Consider the following 14,886-nt stretch of genomic DNA (forward strand, 5'->3'; position numbering starts at 1 on the left):
TGAGATATGTCTACACCACAGTTATGAGTGCTGTGAGACCATAAGGGAAACTAGTTCAATTGGAGACCCAAGCTTTCTTCTATATCTGCTGTGGCACTGGATACTGGTTGTCTTGAACTACCAGCTGAACTGTGCGACATGTCATGCAATGACACACGACAGACTGGGCTGTTGGTGTATTATATGCTCCCCTTGGACTCCACGAAAGGCTGCTTTTTAATGAGTGATTGTTTTTAGTCTTTGTGTGAACCGTTTTTCGTAAAATACGGTTTTCTGAAACAGAGTCTCATTGAACTGTGCTGCTCCCACCATTTTTAAAGGTGTGTGGGTTTTTTTTTTAGTCACAGCTCCAATTCGGTGTAGTTTGCGACAAAATTGGGGACTCATTCCATATTTATGCAATACAAATGACTGATACATGTCAATAACCTGAAGATGATACGGGTCCCTCACCTCTTTCCAAACCCCGATGTTCTTTATTCCATGGTACACTCCAAAAATATATTAGCTTAGTAAGATTTGTGCATTTAAATTTCACAAGATTTAATTGCATGAGATTTAATATTAAAGTTTTAATTATATTAAAGAATGACATTTGGAGTTTTGATCTAGTCCGTGATCAGTCCAGGGTGTTTCCATGCCTTTGGCCTGGGACAGGCTCCAGCACTACCAGTGACCCTGCATAGGATAAGCGGCCATAGAGAATGGATGGATTAATTTTCTTGTGTATTACAACTCCTGAATCTAGGTTGGCCAGAACTAAAGAATTTCCCTTCCATTAACAGTTCTGGGATGTGCATTCATTTGCTGACTCAGATAGAACACTGAACTAATATACAGTGTTTCCTGCAATGCTATTTAGGGGCACCACCACTGAACAGATCACCACAGTGATTTCTGGATCTTTTCAGTGAATCAAATCCATTCATCAGTCCAGAGGTTACTGAATTAATCTCACTTGCTTAACTGGAAGTACATTTTCCCATGTCCAGGTCTGTTAGTGTGTTGTGTACAATATAAATCATAGTAACTTGATTTCAACAAATGTTGTTTACTGTACATTTTCAACTGTTAAGCTATTTGAACATCGCTGACAGAACTAACAGAATTTAAGCCATATTACTCCAATGTCTAAGATGTTGTGTCAGGGCATGCACACTGGAACATTTATTCATAAACCCAAGTAATTATTTGCATTACATGCACACATTGGCAGACTTTGTCTCATATCGGAGCCTGTACGTGTCGGCGCCTCTTCCATCAGTGCCTGGTGTTGCGCTCAGTCCATAATGGAGGAGACAACTGTCAGGTAAGTTAAACTGTGAAATTTTCATCTGTATTGTATTCTAAATTGTAACGTTTGGTATTGTTAGTTAGATGGTAATGATAATGAATGCTAATCTTTTCTCTTTTCCCTCTCTCTCTGCCTCCCACTGTAGCAGACATCAATTGGCAACCACTGTACGTCACAGAGCCACAGATGAATTGGTTGAAGTCTGGCTTTATTCTCTTTAACAAAAGTAGGATGACGCAAAATGAGTACACAATCAACATTATTTTTCTCACCCCTGCATGAAAACACGCACGAGAGGACCTATATATAGCACGATTAAAAATACTATTTTTTATATTTGTACCAAAAGTTTGCTAAAACACTCGTACATCATCATTATGCACTCACACACCATTTTAACAGTGACTAATTGTTAATAAAATGGCAAATTCATGAGAGAGCAGAGCAAACGTGGCTTACCCCATCAACATCCACCATGTTTCTGATAAAAGAAACAGCCTCCTGTTTGTAAAAACAGCCGCTAAATGTTTGTAGAGAAATAAAAAAAAATGTGGATGTTATTGAAATGATGCGAATTAAAATTTTAATATGGCCTTGTTCACCTCGTCCCAAAATCTCCTTTATTGTGTGGCCAATAGTGACGCGTTCTTGCATTTGGTTTGCGTTAGTTTTAAGCTTAGGTCTTTTGCGTCCATCTGCTTTTTCTCGCTCCGTGTGTGTGCTGTGTTAAGACGGTGTGTCATGTTGAAAGTTCAACTTTTAAAAATGCATCTTGAGACCTGCGTGTTGAATATTCTGTTGTTCCGTCTTGCTATTTAAAGCAAATGAACACATCATGTGACTGGCCACACAGTTAAAGTTGATTTAGGGAAGTATTGGGTATGATGACTTCATTCAGGACTATTATCAACATTAATTAAGTTATTTTCTTTCAGTGTTCACTTGATCCTGGTGGCCCTGCACTTACTGACAATGACAACTTCAATCTGTCACACATTGTTATGCTCCAGTTCCTCTATTCTTGCCATGCCCAAATAGAAATGGGGGGAAAATGATATAGTATTAATTATATATACTTGATGATAAAAAACAATGCATGACAATTACAGCTAGTTAATGTACAACTTACATTTTGACAGTAATATACAGTACCTCAGCTACCATTTACACAAATCTTTAAATTAGTGTACACAGCAATTGCAGTATCTTACTGTAATCAGATTTTCAGTGTATGTAAACTTCTGACCCACTGGAACTGTGATATAGTTAATTAAATGTGAAACAATCTGTCTGTAAACAATTGTTGGAAAAATTACTCGTATCATGTTGTTGAAAATTTTGCTACTAAATTACTTGCCAAAACTATAGTTTGCTAATATTAAATCTGTGTTTAGAGTTTAATGACTTCAACCAAAGTGTATGTAAACTTCTGACTTCAACTGTATGTGAAAAGAAACAAACCTTTTCACATTTCAAAGCATTAACACAAATTACTAATGGTTAAAAGAGATAAAAAATAAATTCATGAATTATAGTTCATAGAATAGTTCAAACAAAAATGAAAATGATGTCACCATTCACTCTCCTTCAGGTCATTGCAAACATTTTTTCATCTGTAGAATACAAAAGGTTTATGTTTACTGGAATGCCAAGCTGCTCTCCAACCCCCCATATAGTGAAAGCAGATGCACAGATCTATTGTTCAGTACTTTCCATATGATCTCAGTGAAAATGTGCACAAAGGGTTTGTTAGTCTAGGATAAATACACACACCCTTTCCACATTCAGTGCTTTTATGTTATTGCACTTACTGATGACCTGGAGTTCTGCCAGATTATGTTATGCATTTTCTTTACTCTTTGATTATATGTAATTTAATTAGAAGGTATTCTCAAACAATCCTTTGACATGAAGTCTGCACTGTTTGTAGTCCACCAAATTTACAACAATTATTCAGTGTTTAGTAGATATTAGAATACTGTTTAATGTACAACTGCAAATTAATGCAAGGCCGTTCTACTAACTCTCCAAACATGATAATCAAGCTCTAAAGCATACAAGCTCTCAGACTCAAACTGTTAAAGAACTGAATGAATGTAAGTACTTTGTGTTAATTATATTTGTACACATCAGGAATAATGAATGTTTAATGTAAGTTTAGAAAAGTTTAGTAATCCCTGCTCGTTGTGGTGACGAGGTTTATAGTAGATTAGTGTCATTGAATGGCTGGATGTCTGAGTGGTGTCTGAAGAATAAAATAGGATTTATAGACAATTGGAAGATTTTTTGGGGTAGACCTGACCTGCTAAAGAGAGACGGACTCCATCCCTCCAGTGAAGGTGCCGCTCTCCTCTCTAGTAATTTGGCTCGTTGTCTTAATAACAATAGTAATTGACTAACTGGGGCCCAGGTCAGGAAGCAGACAAACTGGTTAATCTGAACGTCTGCTAGCTGCCTTGAGACGTCACACAGGTCACATAAACTACAACACATAGAGACTGTATCACCTAGAGATCTCATAGAGACTGTGTCTGTTCCCCGAACTACCAAACACAAAACCCTCACTAAATAATTTAGAAGAAATTCGATTAAGGTCAAACTTGAACAAAACAAACTAATTCAAAATATACATCATATAAAAATAGGGCTACTAAACATTAGATCTCTTTCTACCAAAGCACTAATTGTCAATTAAATGATTACAGATCATAGATTGGATGCGCTCTGTTTGACTGAAACCTGTCTTAAACTGGATGAATATATTAGTTTAAATGAATCTACTCCCCCAGGTTATTGTTATAAACATGAGCCTCGTCTGAGGGGTCGAGGAGGAGGTGTTGCTACAATTTACAGTGAAGTTTTTGGTGTTACTCAGAGGACAGGATATAAATGTAAGTCTTTTGAACTAATAATGCTTAATGTGACACCGTCAAATATAAATAAAAAATCCCTGTCGTCTTTTACCCTTGCTACAATGTATAGATCACCTGGGCCTTATTCAGATTTCCTTAGTGAATTTGCAAATTTTGTATCAGATCTTGTAGTTACTGTAGATAGAGCCTTAATTGTTGATGACTTCAACATTCACATAGATAATGAAAATGACACATTGGCATTAGCATTTATTGATATTCTCAACTCTCTTGGAGTCAGACAAAATGTAACAGGACCAACTCATCACCATAATCATACGCTAGATTTAATTCTTTCATATGGAGTTGATGTTGATAATATAGAAATTCTGCAGCAGAGCGATGACATCTCGGATCATTACTTCGTCTCTTGTTTGCTGCAATCAACTAATGTTACTCAATCTACACCACGCTATTGTTCAGGTAGAACTATTCTTTCGACCACTAAAGATAGCTTCACTAATAATCTTCCAGATCTATCTCATACACTCAATAAACCCCAAAGCCCAGAAGAACTTGATGAAATAACAAAAAATATAAATGCAGTCTTCTCTAGCACCCTTGATGTTGTTGCCCCACTTCGATGAAAAATTTTTTTTAAGAAAAAAGCCCTGCACCATGGTACAATGATCACACTCATGCTGTCAAGAGAGCAGCTTGGAAAATGGAGCGCATCTGGAAAAACTCATCACCATATGATGAGATAAAAAATTAGAAGTATTTCGTGGTGCATGGAAGGATAGTGTCTGAATTTACAAGTCAGCATATTTTAACAAACTCATTGAAAATAACCACAACAATCCTAGATGTTTATTCAGTACTATGGCTAAATTGGTTAGGAATAAAGCCTCAACAGAACCAGATATTACGTCACAGCTCAAGAGTAATGACTTCATGAATTTCTTTACAGATAAATAAAATTGGAATTATGCAATCATCTGTCATCGCACCTCAGAAAACAGTGCCTAATAATTTTCCTCACGGAAAAACTTCAATCTTTCTCTGTCATAGGTCATGAAGAGCTAACAAAACTTATCGAAACATCAAAAGCCACAACTTGTTTGTTAGATCCTATACCAACTAAGCTCTTAAAAGAGTTCATCCTGTAATCTCAGAACCTCTTCTTAATATCATTAACTCCTCGCTATGCTTAGGACATGTCCCAAGAAACTTTAAAATGGCAATTATCAAACCGCTTATTAAGAAGCCACAACTTGATCCTGGAGAACTTGCTAATTATAGACCGATTTCAAATCTCATGTTTATGTCAAAAATACTAGAAAAGGTAGTATCCTCCCAAATATGTTCATTTCTACAGAGAAATAGTATATATGAAGAATTTCAGTCAGGATTTAGGCCTCATCACAGTACAGAGACTGCACTTATCAGAGTTACAAATGACTTGCTCTTATCATCTGATCGCGGCTGCATTTCTCTTCTAGTGCTTTTAGATATTAGTGCTGCATTCAACACCATGGATCACGACATTCTCTTGAATAGGCTGGAGAATTATGTTGGAATTTGTGGAGTGCTATATTCCTCCACAAATGCTATATTCCAACACGTTCATTAAGATCGCAAAATTCTGGCCTGTTAATAGTTCCTAGAATATCAAAATCCACAAAAGGAGGAAGATCCTTTTCATATTTGACTCCTAAACTATGGAATAGTCTCCCAAACACTGTTCGAGATGCAGACACACTCTCTCAGTTTAAGTCTAGACTAAAGACTCATCTATTTAGCCAGGCATACCCCTAATTTATCCTCCAACTCACAATTAGGCTGCTTTAGTTAGGTCTGCCGGAACCAGAAACCAGAAACATTGAGCATGATCTCTAACTCTGCAATAAATTTAATGGCAACTGTGCTTATATTATTTTATTTGTTTCCATGTCTCACCCTCGGGACTCCTATCCTGAGGTCACCAGAACCGGCTGGATCCAGCACCATTCCTGCTTCATGTTGGGCTCCACTGCTACTTGTCGCAGAATGATGATGACTAAATGCAGCCGGTGCCAGCCAAACATCACTTCAGTCTATTATGATGGACTTCAGAGGAAGAACTGATGCCAACTCCAACCTGCATCACCTCGGTCTATTGATGGACTACGATCTTGAAATGGAATACATAGACTAACAATTGCCAACAAAAGCCTTCATCAGTCAATTAACAAGGACAATTGCATCTATGTGAAATTCTGCAATTAATCAAGGATGGACTTCAAAGACATTGGTCATTAAACTTACCGTTCAAACACAATCGATGTTTAAACACTGACCCTTAACACTTACTTAGTTTAATAATTTTAAACCATGATTTTAACTATACATAAGTAATATTTACATTATATTAATGATGTTAGCCAGAGGGGAACTGGCCCCCACAGTGAGTCTGGTTTCTCTCAAGGTTATTTTTCTCCTTTAACTAACATCTTATGGAGTTTTGTGTTCCTTGTCACAGTCGCCTTCAGCTTGCTCATTGGGGTTATAAATACTATTATTATTTAATTATTTTTAAACACGATTAAGAATCGTATTTTATCTAATTACACAATGATGATTCATCGACTTTATAGACATTACAGTTTTATCTTCTGTTAATGCTGATCTTCTGTAAAGCTGCTTTGAAATGATGTGTGTTGTGAAAGGCGCTATACAAATAAAATTGACTTGACTAGTAATGGTGACTGGTCTGAAAAAGAGATAAATACACTCTTTAAATTTAAAATTATTTATTTTACATTTCTACTCAATTTAGTTCAAATTTCAGCTTTTATTTCTTTCATCACATTCCCAGAGGGTCAGAAGTTTACATACACTTTGTTAGTATTTGGTAGCACTGCCTTTAAACTGTTTATCTTGGGTCAAACCTTTTGAGTAGCCTTAACAAGCTTCTCACAATATGTTGCTGGAATTTTGGCCCATTCCTCCAGACAGAACTGGTGTAACTGAGTCAGGTTTGAAGGCCTCCTTGCTCGCAAACGCTTTTTCAGTTCTGCCTGTTTGAGGTCAGGGCTTTGTGATGGAGACTCCAATACCTTGACTGTGTTGTCCTTAAGCCATTTTGCCACAACATTGGAGGTATGCTTGGGGTCATTGTCCATATGGAAGACCCATTTGTGGCCAAGCTTTAATCTTGAGATGTTGCTTCATTATATGCACAGTATTTTCCTTCCTCATGATGCCATCTATTTTGTGAAGTGCACCAGTCTCTCCTGCAGCAAAGCACCCCCACAGCATGATGCTTCACGGTTGGGATGGTGTTCTTCTACAACTGAACATTAATGCAAGCATGTAACTGTCAACAAATGTTTTTTTTGGGGGGGGGGGATCTATGATCCAAACATATTCAAAAGGAGGGCTTCATCTTGTTTTCTTTTTGTTTTTTTCTGAATAGCTATAATCAGATTAAATAATGGATTTTTTTTACTCTTTCATGATCTGTAATTTTATTAGAAGCTATTATTTTTTAAGATTGACGCAGCTAGTGCATTTGCTCTTCCATGGTATACTCTTTGGGCCAGGGAGAGGTGCAGGCCCACCTCAAGGGGTGCATGAAAACAAGAAACAGCCCTGAAACATGTCTAACAATGATGTGGACAGGGAAATTCATTACATTAAACCTTAATCTATTATTGAAGAAGGATGGGAATAACAACAAAAGTCAAGACACTCCCTCAAGGCCGTTCTACTAACTCTCCAAACATGATAATCAAGCTCAAAAGCATACAAGCTCTCAGACTCAAACTGTTAAAGAACTGAATGAATGTAAGTACTTTGTGTTAATTATATTTGTACACATCAGGAATAATGAATGTTTAATGTATGTTTAGAAAAGGTTAGTAATGGTGACTGTCTGAAAAAGAGACAAATACACACTTTAAATTTAAAATTATTTATTTTACATTTCTACTCAATTTAGTTCAAATTTCTTTTTTCATTTTATTTTCCGAATCTATTAAAATTAAGGTTTTAAGAATACTTTGCTAGTCCAGATATTACAACAACAACTGTTCAACCTCTTTAATGAAGATTTAAAATGGTTAAGGATTACTACGGCATTTCCATTATAAATTAGATTGACTCTATCAGCACTTTTTATATTGAGTGTGCAAATCCCATCTGGTTTCCCCTTAAAGTAATTGTTTTTAAAAACATGGTGGAAATTGTAAGACATTTCTGTGGAAACTAAGGGGTCATATCATACAGATATATTTTATAAATTTTCCCCTGTGGTCCACTTATACAGTAATGATAGTCAAGGTTTCTTGATTTAATTTTCCTGACAACTGTCATCCTCTCTGTGAACCTTACAATTAAACTGGCTGTTTTTGCTATTGCACTTTTAAGACAAGATTGGCTAACCTCTTTGCTTGTGATATTAGTCACAGTGTTTTCTTATGGGTTATGGAATTGCTGCCAGGTCCTAGAGTTAACACAGCTTCATCCTATTTGCAAAGTCTGCATTACAACGTGACAGATCAACAAAATAATCGAAGTGAAATGTGACCACAAACTGTTCAGATCAGACTGAAATGACCACGGACTTTGCTAAAAATAATAGCTAGCTTCAATTCTTCTTCCACCTCAATTCTTCACCGGTCAAGTTGTTGAATATTAGAGGGAGATTTGAAAGCTAGAATAGCTTACGTATGTCTTTATAGTAATACTGAGTCATTAAAATCAGATATAACATGACATGATGCCCTAACCTCTGTATTATCTAAAATAAAAGTTTGTGCATCAGTGCACCCCATCACATCTCACATGAAGTATAATGTTCATTTCTCAAAATAAAGATATGTTATTATTTCGCCATTAACTGAAGTGCAAGATTTTAAGCACTTGAGAGTTAAAGGGAAAATGACCCCTTAAGCCATTCTAGGTGTATATGACTTCCTTCTTTCTGCCTAACAGAGTTGAATAGGATGGCTTGAGGGTGAGTAAATTATGGGATAATTTTCATTTTTGGGTGAACAACCCCTTTTAGGGCATGCAGCCACCTTTACTTTTCATTCAGCCTTACAGACAACAAAGAAAAGACAAGTACCAGTTGGCCATTAAAATGAACTTATTTTACAATGAAATAAAACTCCAGTCTCTGTGAGATAGCATATCCAACAAACTGATTTTATTTTTTTTCCTTATTCTCCTGCACTGTAGGTTCCAAACTCTTCGATGTGTGGCTCCTCTGCAACAAATAATACACATGGATCCTAGCAGCAAGCTGTCCTTTTTGACATGGAATACAAATGGGTTCAAAAGCAAGACTGAGGATATAAAGACAGAAATAGAGAAACATAAATGTGATGTTGTCTTCATTCAAGAGACACACATTAATTCAACTGACAAACATGCTTTTGCAAGCCTTGACCATTGGGAATCATTTTATGCAAACTACAAACCAAGAGAAAGAGGTGTGGCTATTTTGATAAGAAAAAAGGTTGTAGAAAAGTTCAAGACCACCAAGGATACTACTGGCTGCTACATTGCAGAAAAACTTACCACCAAGGATACTACTGGCTGCTACATTGTAGTAAAATGTTTCATCAAGGATACTACTGGCTGCTACATTGCAGTAAAATGTACCATTGAAGATCAGATTTACACACTTGTGAGTGTATATAATCACCAAGAGGATCCAAAACCTCTGAAGAGACTTCAAATCCTACTCGAGAATTTTGCAGAAGGAATCTTATTGATTGGAGGAGACTTAAACATTGCTCTGAATCCATATCTTGACAGAGATTCTTCAAACAATGAGCGACATTTAAAGTTGAAACCAACTGTGGAGAAATTTATGAGATTCTTTCATCTTGTGGATGTGTGGAGAAGGCTCAATCCAACAGCTCGGCAATATACTTATACAAAAAATGTGAATAAATATAAAAATAATGTTGTAAAAAAGATCCATTCCAGACTGGACTATGTTTTTGTACCAGAGGAGTCGATGCAATGTGTAGAGAACTGTACGATTTCTGAGGAAAAGTGCAGGTCGGACCATCAGCCGGTTCTGTTTAAAATCAGGCGCAACACAAACAGCAAATCAACAAATCATCTGGATGTCAGTGGAAAAGAGGAGATAAAGGATCTATTTACATTTGTCTCTGATGTTTCAAACCAATGGCTAAGTCGCAAAGAGAATTTCTGGGACCAGAAATTAGTTTTCACTTACAGCCAAGATGCATTTAAAATAATGAATGTTATGGATGTTCATAAAGCAATAGAGTCCTTGGCAGGGAATGAAAAAGTTGAACGGAAAGATGGTGTATCACTCATATTCTATAAGAGTTATTATTATGCTCTAATTCCATATTTGTGTGCTTTTTACCACAAAGTACTTGAGCAAACAATGACCATCCCGAAGTCTTTCAATGAGTGCTATCCTGTGTTTCAGGATCATTACATCTTTAATGTTGACTATCTGATTTTAGCCACAATCATGGCCAGATGGCTTAGTGATCACTTGGATTCACATTCAACACACTACACTGTTGACGAGACAACAAAACAAAACGTGTTGTTCGCCTTTAAAAAGGGACTAAAAGATGTGTCATGGGATTTCTTACAGAGATGCTTCACTACAGAGCAACAGAGAGAGCCACGTTTACCCACTAAATTTAAGATTGATATTCTTGAAAATATCCTGACAAACAGCTCTGATGGAAAGAACAAAATTCTCTACTGGGGTTGTCCTCTGACTCCAGTACTGATGAGACTGTGTCTCACACACATTGCTGAAACATTTGTCAAAAATGTGAAGCAGCCAGAATCAAAGATCCACATTTCCCAAGACAATGTCATTGTGAGTCTCTCTGAGAATGTCAGTAGTGATCTGCTGAGACAAGCAGAGACTGAATTACGCTGTGTGCACTGTAAATTTGTTGATGAGCTCACAAGGGTCAGTGTCTGAGTAGCCACAAATTCATCAAACAGCTAGTTTAAAGACCTTTTACAGCATAAACATTGAGTGCATTTTAATGTCTGCATAATGTCCTGCCCAACTTGTTAAATTTCTTAAGCTGCAGTATCAAGTTGACCCAGTGTCTTTTAGGAAGTACAAATGTTTAAATAATTTGTTTTAATTAATTTAAAATAATATTATTAATTTAAGGCTTTTAGGTCATTAGTATTGACATTAAAACACATACTCAAACATGCTCAAACCATTAAATTATGTGTTTACTGCATCTAACACTGGGTTATACCTTAAGGTCTCTATTTGTGTCCTCTGAATGTTATATACCATCATGTAGTTAACACTTTGTAGATATTAGCAATTTCATAGATTGAAGAATTGAAGTATGATTTCATTTGTAATCAAATTAATTATCAAAAACACTGCTGTTTTTTCAGATGTAAACTATGATGTCAAGAAATCAATAGTCTATATATATATAATCAATCTGAAACATATATATATATATATAATCACATGATTATTTAGAGTTTATATGAATCAATGACAAAGCACATAACTGAATATGTACTGAAGGATAGTGTATCAACTTACAGTAGATCAGAATGTAGTTCAACAGATTTATTGTATCATCAAATAATGTTAGTTGTGAATACATGTTTAAGCAAATGTGTGCCAGTAGATGAATGATTAATTTATGATATTTGTGTGATTTAATAATTTTGTTTGGGTGGTTGATTTTATTTCATTTCTGTTGTCATCTTTATCATTGAAGAAAACCATGTTATATTTTTGTGATGGCCATGATTTAGGCAACACACTGGGTCTATACTTTTATATCTGGACTTGTCAATAAATGAAAGGATACTACACCATTGGTTTTGTTTCCCATCTTTATTTCCCATTATACTGAGACACAGGGGCAAAAATTTCATCAAAATATTGGGGGGGGGGACAATAAACATAACAATTCTCAAGAGCAATTTTTGAAGGGGACACCAAGGGGTTTTTTGTTGTTGCCCCGTTGCATTTGTATTATTTTATTTCTTAAACAATTATTTTAAGAATATATCATTATATTATTTACAATACACATATTTTAATGATATTTTAGGGGGGACAACCCTCAGATAGGGGGGGTCCTGACCCCCCCCCCCCAATAGATCTAATAGATTAGATTTCTGCCTATGCTGAGACAGTGCACAAGCTTAGCTGTCTGGCTTAAAGGAAAACAATATCAAAAACAGTTAAAATTAATTTGGACTAAAACCTGATTAACACACTTGAATTGATCTTGACTAAAATAATTATAGTAATGGTTCTAAAAACCTATTATATCTTGATTTAAAATGTTTGGTACCTGCTGTGGTTATTTCATTATATTCAGATAGACAGGTCCAGCAGCAAAGAGTTTCAAACATCTTCTTCTTCGGTTTTATGGCGGGTGGCACCAACATTAAGGTGCATTATCGCCACCTACTGTGTTGGAATTTGCCAGAGTTTACCCATTTCGTGAAAAAAAATAATAATAATAATAAATAAATAAATCTCTTAATTAACTGTTTTCTTGAGATAATGAAATACACTCTCTAATCCATGAATAAATAGATTGTGAATAGTTGTGAATATTTAAAATAAAATGTTTTGCCACCTCACCAATGGTGATGTTTCAGATATCAAATTTTTAAAGATGATAAAAGACTGTCACAATAAATCATCACTTTGCCCCTTGTTTTGTGGCTATGGACTTTTTGTTTTGATGTGCGGGCATGGCGTTAGGGGAAAGCAGGGCAAAATGCCACCCTGTTAAACAGGGAAATATGAATATTTATTTAAATAACCCAAAAAGGGCACACAGGTTCACTTGTTTCAAAAGAGGATCCAAGATGTGGATACCAAAAATACTAAATCTTTACTACAATTATCAACAGTAACTTTAAAACACTGTATGACCCAAACACAAGAGGGCAGTGGTGGCTCAGTGGTTAAGGCTCTGGGTTACTGACCAGAAGGTCAGGGGTTCAAGCCCCAACACCACCAAGACACCACTGTTAGACCCTTGAGCAAGGCACTTGAACCTATCTGCTCCAGGGGCGCTGTATCATGGCTGACCCTGCACTCTGACCCCAGCTTAGCTGGGATATGTGAAAAATAAATCATTTCCCCATGTATATGCAAAAATGTATGTATAATGTGTGACAATTGATCAATTTATTATTTTATTTAAGAGGCCGAGGCTTACCCGTGGCAGGTTGGCTAGCTGACGAGCAAAAGGCTCCTATCATGAAATCCCCCCCCCTATGAAATATTTCCCAAGTGCTGTTTAATGGAGCAAATATTTTTTTCAACATAGCATTCCTAAACATAGTTTATTTAGGCAACTTAGAGTGTTTATAATACAAATAGAAACAAAATTATAACCAAGAATAAAAAAAATCAAAATTCAGGTCAGAATTATTAGCCCTCTGATGTTAATAGTCAATAGTGTATCCCTTTTGCTTGATAACAGCCTTTAGTCATTTGATGTAGTTCTCAACAAATTTTAGGCATTTCTCCTGACGGGTTGCAGCCCATTTCTCCTTAGCAAATCTCTCAAGCTCCTCCAGATTTGTTGGCATGGACTCTAGTATTCAGTGTGGCCCACAGATTTTCTATGGGATTCAAGTCTGTGCTTTGTGCAGGCCAGTCAAGGATGTTCACTTTGCTCATTTGGAAGTAGTTCTTCACCAGAAGTGAGGTATGCTTTGGGTCGTTATCATGCTGGAAGACCAAATGCCAAGTTGTTGCAGATTGCCTGAGGTTGTCTTTCAAAAACTTCTTGTAGTCTTCCTTTTTCATGATTCCTTCAACCCTGATGAGATTCCCAGTTCCAGACACACTGAAACATCCCCACAGCATTATACTCCCACGCCATGTTTCACTGTGGGAATGGTGTTCTTTGGGTTGAGTGCCTCTCCCTTCTTTCTCCAAATATAGGCATTATCTCTATGACCAAAGAGCTCTAGCTTTGTCTCATCTGACGAAAGGACATGTTTCCAGTATGGGTCATTTTTCTCTAGGTTGTCCTTGGCCAACTACAATCTAACTTGGAGGTGTCTCTTCTTCAGAAGTGCACACTGGAAGCTCCGGTCACCAAGACAAATTCCTTGTATGTGTAAGCATACTTGGCAATAAAGCTGATTCTGATTCTTGCAAGGCAGTGTAAAATGTGTTAGACCTTTAGTGGCCACAAGAGGCCACTGTTCTCAAGTGTAGGTGTGTGTGGAGGTGTCTCTTCTTCAGAAGTGGAGTTTTTCTTGGTCTGCAACCTCGTAGTCCATTCCTGTGCAGGGCTCTAGAGACTGTCTTCATTGAGACATCAATCCCAGACTTGGCTAAATCATTCACTAGTGTCTTGGCAGTTGTTCTTGGGTCTTTAAAAACCTCTCTCACCAGTTTTCTTTCCAAGGTTTTTAAAATCTTTTGCTTCATGCCTCTGCCAGTCTTGTTCTCCACTGTGTGGGTCTCTTAGAACTTCTTGATAATACTTCTCACTGCAGTTCTTGACACCTGAAAATGCTTTGATAAATGTGTATATCCTTCTGCTGCTTTGTGAGCATTAACAATTCTATTTCTCAAGTCTAAACAAATGTATTTTGTCTTTGCCATGATGACAGTTTTATATTACTTCACTAGTTGTTTTGCAAGATACTAATCCTCAGTTTGAAGTGCGACTTAAAGGCTTGGGGGATTAATTAGGCGAGTTAGGTTAATTAGGCATG

At 36.5% G+C, this 14,886-nt stretch overlaps 1 long non-coding RNA gene across 1 annotated transcript; it reads left to right on the forward strand.

The window, feature by feature from the left end:
- The first annotated feature begins 873 nt into the window (after positions 1–873).
- LOC127651014 (uncharacterized) lies at positions 874–1,521 on the forward strand. Its single transcript, XR_007971493.1, has 3 exons — positions 874–992; positions 1,217–1,309; positions 1,440–1,521. It is a non-coding gene; the product is annotated as an uncharacterized LOC127651014 (long non-coding RNA).
- Positions 1,522–14,886: the final 13,365 nt, after the last annotated feature.

The sequence above is a fragment of the Xyrauchen texanus genome, chromosome 10 (assembly GCF_025860055.1).
Source record: "Xyrauchen texanus isolate HMW12.3.18 chromosome 10, RBS_HiC_50CHRs, whole genome shotgun sequence".
Lineage (NCBI taxonomy): Eukaryota > Metazoa > Chordata > Actinopteri > Cypriniformes > Catostomidae > Xyrauchen > Xyrauchen texanus.